The following is an 8,792-nucleotide window of genomic DNA, read 5'->3' on the forward strand; positions in this document are numbered from 1 at the left end:
CCACCTCGGCAGCTGTGTACACATGGCTTTCAGAGTCCGATTCGAGCCCCGTCGCATTTCCAGACTCTCCTGTGCTTTGCTTCATATTATCTGTTCTCCATTCTAAGCCCCCTCATCCCCATAACTTTCACTGTATATGTCATTCTTCTTCTAGCCATGCGACCCTGCCTTCGTGTCATTATGCCCCCAGGTCATGAGTCCCCTCAACAGTAACTGTGTCTGGTATATCATGTTTTTTTTTTTTTTCAATATCTGCATAGTACTGGTGCACAGGTATTAATTTCTGTGGAATTGAATGAGATGTAGGAAATTGATAATGTGACAAAACAATGTCTGTAATACATTTTCTTTATTATTCTTTTAAAGAGTCTCAGGTCATCAGTCAGTGAAGGAATTCGGGCAGTAGATGAACGAATGTGTAAACAAGAGGACATAAGGAAGAAAAAGGTACCCTCCAGTAGATTTCTTATGCTGCATGCCAGTTGAAGCCCTCTCCTCTTGTCTCCGCGAACTTGTCAGCACTATTCAGCTTTTTTTCTTTTTTTTTTTTAAATTTAGCTTTTTTTCAAAGCTCTCACGCATGTGCATTTTATGCATTATGTCACGTTATCTACCTGAAATAAGAAGACAGAATTTCAGAGGTACCCACACGATCTCAAGATCACCCACTTTTTCCAGAACAAGAAACAGTGATAACTGTTGTCAGTGCAGCGCTTGACAGTTAATGACTGTATAAATTGTCAGCGGCCCTGTAAAGAAAATAGGCCTATATTAGAGACTAGGGGAGAAGTGGGCTTTCCAAAGCAAACTCAGGATTCTGCCGTAGGTTTGCTGTTATTTTCTGATCCTGTGTTCTTTATGTTCTGGTGTTCACTTTAATTTTTTCAATTCCCAGTAGTTAGCATGCGGTGTTGGCTTAGTTTCAGGTGTGTGAGACAGGCAATGGCTCTGTACATCTGAGGGCTCACCCCGGGAGTGTGCCCCTTAGTGCTATCTCCAGTTCCAAGTGTCCCCGATATCATTCATGAGCATAACGATGTAGGGGCACAGCGGGCATTGGAAGTCTGGGCTTCTGACTCTCGCCTGCTGCTCTGTACAATGTTTTCTATGTGTATTATTAGCATATTTGTTAAAATCTCAGTGGGGAGAAGCCTGTTTGAGGGACCTTCTGTTTAATTCGCCTCTGGATCTCCTCACAGCTTTTGTCCAAAGAATGCTTGTCGTGCGCTTCCAGACAAAACAGTAAGCTTTGTGAGAGCAGGGTGTATTTCTTGCTTTATTTTCTCGTGCCCCCTCCCACCCCCCGTCGGAATGAATATCGAGCTCCCAGGGGTGTTCATTATTATTATTATTTATTGAATGGATGACTTTGTATTTTTTTGTTCTTTAAGGATGAGAGTTTTCATAATGTCCCTCAACCTCTTTGATAATATTTGTAGTGTAAAAGGTCTTTAATGATTTGGTGCTTGGGCATATAGGTATATGCACATGTAAACTGAGAGGGCCAGTACAATCGGAAGCCAAAGTTAAAACATGAATAAAGGGCCATAAGAAAACAAATGGAGGGGCGCCTGGTGGCTCAGTTGGTTAAACGTCCGACTCTTGATTTTGGCTCAGGTCATGATCTCAGGATCATGAGATTGAGCCCCGCATTGAGCTCTGTGCTCAGCAGGATGTCTGCTCGAGATTCTCTCTCTCCCTCTGCCCCTCCCCTGCACGCGCACATGCAGTCTCTCTCTCTCTCAAATAAACAAATCTTTTTTAAGAAAATAGGAAAGAAATGCCCATAGAAAGATTCATGATGGGGAAAAAAAGAAATAAGAGTATAGAATATGAGAAAGCAAAGTCTAGGGTTTTTTTTTTCCTCTATAAACTTGCAATAGAATATGGAAGTATGCTTATTCTAGAACTAAGATTTGCATTCTTGAGAATTCTGTGTTTCATAGAAATATTCAAAATATAGCATGCCCTATATATTTGAAGTTAACTTTTGGTCTTATATTTTCCTGCATTTAGCATGGGAAATAAAGATGATTAAGAGTAAAGATGGTGACGTTTTTTGTTTGCTTAATTTTTATTTTTATAGATGTGTGTGTTGAGGCTTATACAAGTTATTTGATCAGTGGAAAAGATTGAAAAAATCTTAAATTCACAAAGTTCGAAAGAAACCTCTGCACTAGAAGCAAGCAGGTAAGCATTTTTTTTTAACTAAGTAGCACATAAATTAATACTTCACATCCAATCTAATTAGGCGGGGACGGCTTAGTTAGAATTCATTTCTGAACAAGAAGAAAATCCAGGTTTGTGGCTAGAATGTAGCTCCAGGAGAGTGGAGAGCATGAAATGGTAAAATCTATAACACGTTCCTATAAACGCTTTGGTTATAGACCACAGTTCCAACACGTCATTATGCTTGCAGTGTAAAAGTATATTTGGAATAACCTTCCCTGAGGACTAGCAAAGTCCTGTTGATCTTTAAGGCATACCTACCATTCATCTTGGTTTTTCTCCATCTCATTTTTTTTCCTAGACATGCCCAGAGTATTACCATTGATGTATTTTGCACCAGCATTATATTATTATGAAACAGTATAGGACATATCCAGTTGAAATTTACAAACAGGAAAGGAAAAACTTATGAAATAGGAAAAAGATGATGGCTCTCTTTGTTACACTGTGATTGTCTTGTTCCCTTCCTGGTGTGAATTTTCAATCATCCAGGGTAGATGAGTGACTCAGAAAATGAGTAGTTAGGTCCTGTCAGCACTGTGAGATGCACAGTGGTGCAGTGGGAGTAGCCGGGGCTGGTCCTACACATACCAGCTGGGCTGCCTGCGTCAAGGTCGCCTGGTGCCCTGAGTGCTCTGTTGTGTGACGCTAACAGTCCCTCCCCTTGCAGGCGGAGTTAGGTTTCTAAATTTTAGGAATTAAGGTTTTAGATTTGGAAGGAACTTGAGAGACCATATGCTCCGCATGTCTCATGATGGAGATTAAGAACGGACACATCCCAAAGGAAGCGATTCTCTGGTCCTAGGTCTTTGTCCCCTTTCACATCAAGGCATTCAACTAAGTGGTCAGCCTCCACTGTGCTTGTGTCTCTAGCCCATTGCACTCGTGCTTCTGCCCCGTTCGTCCACACTTAGCAGACAGTCTGCACGCGGCCCTTCTGCAGCCCGTGTGTCTCCAGCGGCTCTGCTTCACTGCGGCCCTTGGCAGCGCCTGCAGCCCCTCCAGCCATGTCCACGTTCGGCCCCTGGGGAGCTGGCCCTCCAGTGTTCTTCCCGTCTTTGCTGTTGCTGCTGTGCTCATCGGATAGAAACACCTCAGTGAGCTCTGTGTCTACAATCCTGTCCCTTTGCAACACTGTCCTTGATAAACAGACATTGTGCACTTTCTTGCTCAGAATTACCTTGGAGGACTTTTTTCTCCAGAAGAGCAGCTCTGAGCTTTAGAGTCAGGAAAGCCAGAGCAGCGTCAGTGCACAGTAAATCCATCATGCTCTGCCAGGCCCAGAAATGCCGAGAAAAGGATAAATAGGAAATGCACATGGGATCAGTCAGTAGAGGTTGGGATTAGGATTCTGCATTGGTCGTGCCAAGCGCTTGCCTTCCCTCCACAGCAGTTCTGATGCTCTGGGATGGGGCACACCATGGCAGGTCTCCAGCGATTTTGGGTTTTCTTACAGTGTGTTTCCTTACTACCTGACTGCCCATCCTCAGATGTGGGATGCCTCATAGAGCCCAGCAGGGGCTTTGGGGCCTTTGTTGTGTGTTTTTTTTTCTTTCACTGTTAGACTTCCTTTTGAATGGGGTTGACGCTTTCTAATGTGGGGGGCAAGAGGGAAGTGTATCCAGTCCACTTGATGGCAGATGCACTGTGAGTGATTTCTCACCAGCTCCCGGAGCACCGAGCTTGCTCTTTCTGCCGTTGGGTAAATTTAAACTTGGAGTCCGCTGCTCTGAGCGATTTCCCAGGTTGCTGCTAGGCGGTCAGTTTTAGCTGATTGAGGAGACAGCAGTAGTTGGTACTGGGGAGGTACTTGGGAGGGAGAATGAGGCAGGCAGAGAAGGAGAGGGGGCTTCGGGTATGAACGGTAGGACAGGGCAAGAGAGAGGAGGGGGTTAGAGAATGGGAGAAGAAGGGAGAAGAAGGGCACAAATGGGAGAGCCCGAGGAACGTGGAGGAATCATGCAGTTGTACCCACACTGACCTAAAATAGCTCCATCCCCTTGCCTGGGCCCTGTGGCCCGGGCCAGGCTGCGTCGGTGGCTTCTACGACCTCCCCGCTCCTCACCCCTTGCACTGGGGCCTGCTGCACAGACAGTTTGTCATGAAAATTGATGGCGTTCAGGTGCAGGTGCCTGAGCGCTGTAAGGCATGTGGGGCGGTGGGGGTGGCAGGTTTTTAACTTTGGGAATTACATTTCTCTAATTGTCTCTACTAGCCCTCTCTGGACTAGACAGATTTTGGAGAGAATTGCCACAGAATTTAACCAGTTACACTTTCATGCTGTTCAGAGCAAAGGCATGCCTCTTCTGGACAAAGTAAGACCAGCAAGTGTTGGTTTCGATTTTCAATTTGCTGTTTGCGAATTTCCTGGATGATTTTGGTTTGACCTAGCATTGCCCCTGATAATTGCTACTCTACAGGATTTTGAAGCTAGCTTTGAATTATTTTTTTTTCAGTGTCTCCTGCTTGGGACCCTGCTTCCATTATGTCACACTAGATAGATTTTGTGTAAAGACACAAGCGTAGTCTCCAAACTATGCAAGTAAAATTAATTCTGAATTTCATGTAACTTGACACATCATATGATGTAGTCAGAGTTCATTTATCCAAAGCCCTTGACTGGGTTTAAATGCACGTTTGTCAGATTTACTCCGTAGCTTAAGAGGCAAATAACTTTTTGTCATTCCGTAATTGTCTGAACTTCACTTTGATGAAGCCGACTTACTTTCAAAGAAATCATAGGGAGGGGACGCCTCAGTGGCTCAGTCAGTTAAGCCACTGCCTCTGGCTTAGGTCATGATCCCAGGGTCCTGGGATTGAGTCCCACCTTGGGCTCCTTGCTTGGCAGGAAGCCTGCTTCTCTTTCTGCCTGTGTCTCCTTGTGTGCTTGTGCTCTCTCTCAACAAATAAATAAATAAAAACCTTTAAAAAAAAAAAAGAAAGAAAGCAATCATGGGGAGAAGAGATTCATTGTTATTCTCTAGGAAATGTTGGGATTTTAATCTTACATATATTCTGGTAGAATTAGAGGCTCGCTTTATATATATAACACATATGTATATAAATTATACACATATATTTGAGCTTTTAGAAACTGTGGTACCTGAACCTTCTTTCCTGGTCTCTCTGTTCTTGCAGCGTATAGCCCACATTACGGCCATGCTGCAGCAGTCCCTGGGAGGCCTGCTGCTAGAAGGGCTTCAGACTTCCAATGTGGACATCATACGGCACTGCCTCCAGACTTACGCTACAATTGACAAGACACGGGATGCAGAGGCGTTAGTCGGTCAAGTACTGGTGAAACCATACATGGATGAGGTTTGTGCCCCCATGCACCTCATTCCACAAACACAGAGCATCTAATCTGGCTTTGTTTCTTGACTGGGTGCGAGAGAGCTCAGGGCTCTTCCTTGAAGATGCTCTTAGTTCCTGATCTTCTGGTTGTAAGAAAAGGTTGGTCCCGCTTGGTGCCCATCAGCATGGCAGGAATCAGGCATGCGCTCTGGTCTCTTCCAGTGATGCCATAACTCAGGGATCATCTTAATTTAGTAGGGGTGAGGGACTTGCCTAGGAAGAAGGTACGGATCAGAACATTTTCAGGTCAATTTCCATTTCCATAAGTTATACGTTAATGAAGTTGCCGAAAAGCGTGACCCCACCAAGGCGCCCGTGCCCACTGGAGGAGCTGGAAGACAGCTCTGTGCGCAGGGAAAGTCTGTGAGGGGAAGCGTCTTCGCAGAATTGATGTGGCCTGAGTCTTGAAGACCATGGGGGAGTTTGCCAGGCTAGGAAGGTGGGAGGGAGGGAATATTCAAAGATAAAGGGCTTTGAAGGGCGAGTTAGCCGGGTAGTACCTTAAGTCCAGAACTTGGTTACCCAGTGTTCTTGACCTATAAGGATACAGTAAAATACAGGGAGTCAGTGTATCCTGCCTCTGAGCGGCCGGAGTATGGGCTGCACCATGTGAGGCCGCCAGCAATCAGCAGCTTCCAACTTAGAGAGCGTCGGTTTCATCTAGTTCAAGCGGACAGAAGTCATGAAGCCAGTCTCAGCGTTTGAGGGCTTTCTTCCAGTCACCTGCCAGTGCGAGTGTTCTTTCTGTCTGGTAAGTATAAAGCTACCCACCATGACTTCAGGATGAAAGGCTTCCAGTTTTAAAACGAGACAGTATCCCAGTGATAGAAATGAAATTGAAGGATTAATTTCAGTAATCTTCTCAGCTTCATTAAGACTACTAAAAGTAAATGATCTGTCAGTTCTTTGTATGTATCCTATTATAGTTCATAGCTCTCTCTGTGGGGGTGAAAAAGATCACATTATTCTTTGTCACTAAATGAAAATATTTTAGTTATTTAATTTATGCCCTTTTCATTGAACTGAATCTAATATGCTAAATTGGGGAAGTACTTTACGTTTCCATGTCATTAAATGAACTGTGGCCACGTTTGTATTTTAAGTTTGTATGCTTGTCATTCACCTCCTGCAACTCAGCCTCACCAAAAAAAAATTAAATACTAAAGCAAAATAAGATGTGTTTTCTTCCATCACTTTCCATCTCAGCCCTTTCCCTGTTCTGGAGACGGTAGAGGATAAGGCCAGGGTGAAGATGATACAGAGCTGTTGTCTGCAGATACAGTATTTTGCTTTTAAGCTCAGAAGGGAAGCAGATGAGTGTGTGTGATGTTTTAGCTTCAGGCCAGTCTCTGTCCCTCAGCCTCTGTGTCCCCCAGGGTTGGAGCAGTATTCCCAAATCCCAGGACCTAGATTTTCATGCCAATGTTACTTACCTCCTGTTTAGAAAGCATACTGAGTGGGGAGGAGGAAGGACGAAGTGCATTTTTAAGGTTTACACGATTCTTTTCTCTGTAGTGTATAGTTCATACTTCTCTTTTAGGTGCTTTAAAAACAAACAAAAACACAAACAAACAAACAAATAAATAAATAAAAATAAAACGCTCTTCCTTCTGCTAGGTGATTGTAGAGCAGATCGTTGAGTCTCATCCAGACGGCCTGAAGATCATGTATTCTAATAAGCTCCTGGAGTTCGTTCCTCACCACTGCCACCTTCTTCGAGAGGTCACAAGAGGAGCCATCTCAAGGTGACGTAAAATGCTGTGTATGCACCTGAGCTCAGTTTAGTGACCACCTGTCACCTCCTCATGTGCCGCTGATCCCTGGCTGTCCTGTCTGACCCGGGAACGTGGGAACGTGTGCTCTTCCCTATTTGTTACCAGTGCTGTGAGGCAGGTGTCACTTGCCTGGGTTTACAGGGAAGGGAATGAAGAGTGGGGACGAATCTCAATGGTGACATTTGTGTGACTCCAGAGCCTCTGCTTTTCTCTTGTCTATACTGTCTCCTTAACCAGGCTCAAAATCAAAATTGGTTTCCTTCCATTATTGTGATGTCATCATCGGTCTAGAAATACCAATTCATTTTAATTCAACATGTTTTATACTGATGGCAATTAAAGTCATGAACGGTTTTCCCTCCCTCTCTTATTTCATTTCCATGGCTTTCCAGTTCTGTTTCATGAATATCCCATTACCTTCCACCATCTCCATCATCCCAGTCCAGACCTTTGTTGCCTTTTGTTCGAGGGTAGCGGGCTCTCCCCACCTGGTCTCCCAGCTCCACCTGTCCCTCTTCATTGCAGCCCTCAGCTGTCCCACCTGCCCAGAGCTCTTCAGCCTTCCTGAGTCGCTCGTGGCTTCTCATCGCCCACAGAAGAGCATCCAGTCTTCCTGGTGTAACCTGTGACCATTGGTGCTAGAGTCCTAGTGGTTCTCCGCTGTAGAACTTTCTACTGTGGAACTTTCCCCCATACCACTATGGTTCCTGGCCAGACAGGAGCACTTGACCTTCCCTAACACACCTGGTACAGAAGATCCCTGACTTCACCTTGGTTCAGTTTATGGTTTTTTGACTTTTTATAATAGTGCAGAAGTGATATGCATTTAGTTTGGATCTTTTCCCAGGCTGGCGATCTACAGTAGGGTCCTCTTTTGTAATGCTGGGCAGAGGCAGCGAGCACAGCCCCCAGGCAAACCACGTGATCACGAGGGTCAGCAACCAACACACTTGAACCGTCCTGTTCTGGCTTTCTGTGCAGTGTTCAGTAAGTTACATGAGATACCAGACACTTTATTGTGAAATAGGCTTTGTGTTAGAGGATTTTGCCCAACTGTGCAATACTGTAAGTGTTCTCAAGACATTTAAGTTTGGCGGGGCTAAGCTCTGATGTTCAGTCGCTTAGGTGTTTTCCATGCATTTTCAACTAAAGAGATTTCCAGCTGAACAATGGGTTTATTAGAAGCCGAGGCCGTCATAAGCTGAGGAACATCTGTCTATACTGTGCGCCTCTGTGTTTTCCTTCATTGCTTCCTGTCTCTTATTCCTTTGTCTTTCTGTTGATCTGTCACTCCACATGAAGCTCCAGTCAAATACAACTTCTTTTTTTTTTGGTTTATTTATTTATTTACTTATTAGAGAAAGCATAAGCAGAGGGGGAGGCAAAGAGTGAAGCAGGCTCCCCACTGAGCAGGGAGCCCGATGTGGAACTCAA

The 8,792-nt window shown here is 44.6% G+C and overlaps 1 long non-coding RNA gene across 1 annotated transcript; it reads left to right on the plus strand.

Annotated features, from left to right (window-relative positions):
- The first annotated feature begins 373 nt into the window (after positions 1-373).
- LOC309857030 lies at positions 374-7,957 on the plus strand. The gene is made up of 3 exons (XR_014307445.1): positions 374-447; positions 7,201-7,328; positions 7,884-7,957. It is a non-coding gene; the product is annotated as an uncharacterized lncRNA (long non-coding RNA).
- The last annotated feature ends 835 nt before the right edge of the window (positions 7,958-8,792 follow it).

The sequence above is a fragment of the Mustela nivalis genome (genome assembly GCF_964662115.1).
Source record: "Mustela nivalis genome assembly, contig: HAP1_SCAFFOLD_236, whole genome shotgun sequence".
NCBI lineage: Eukaryota > Metazoa > Chordata > Mammalia > Carnivora > Mustelidae > Mustela > Mustela nivalis.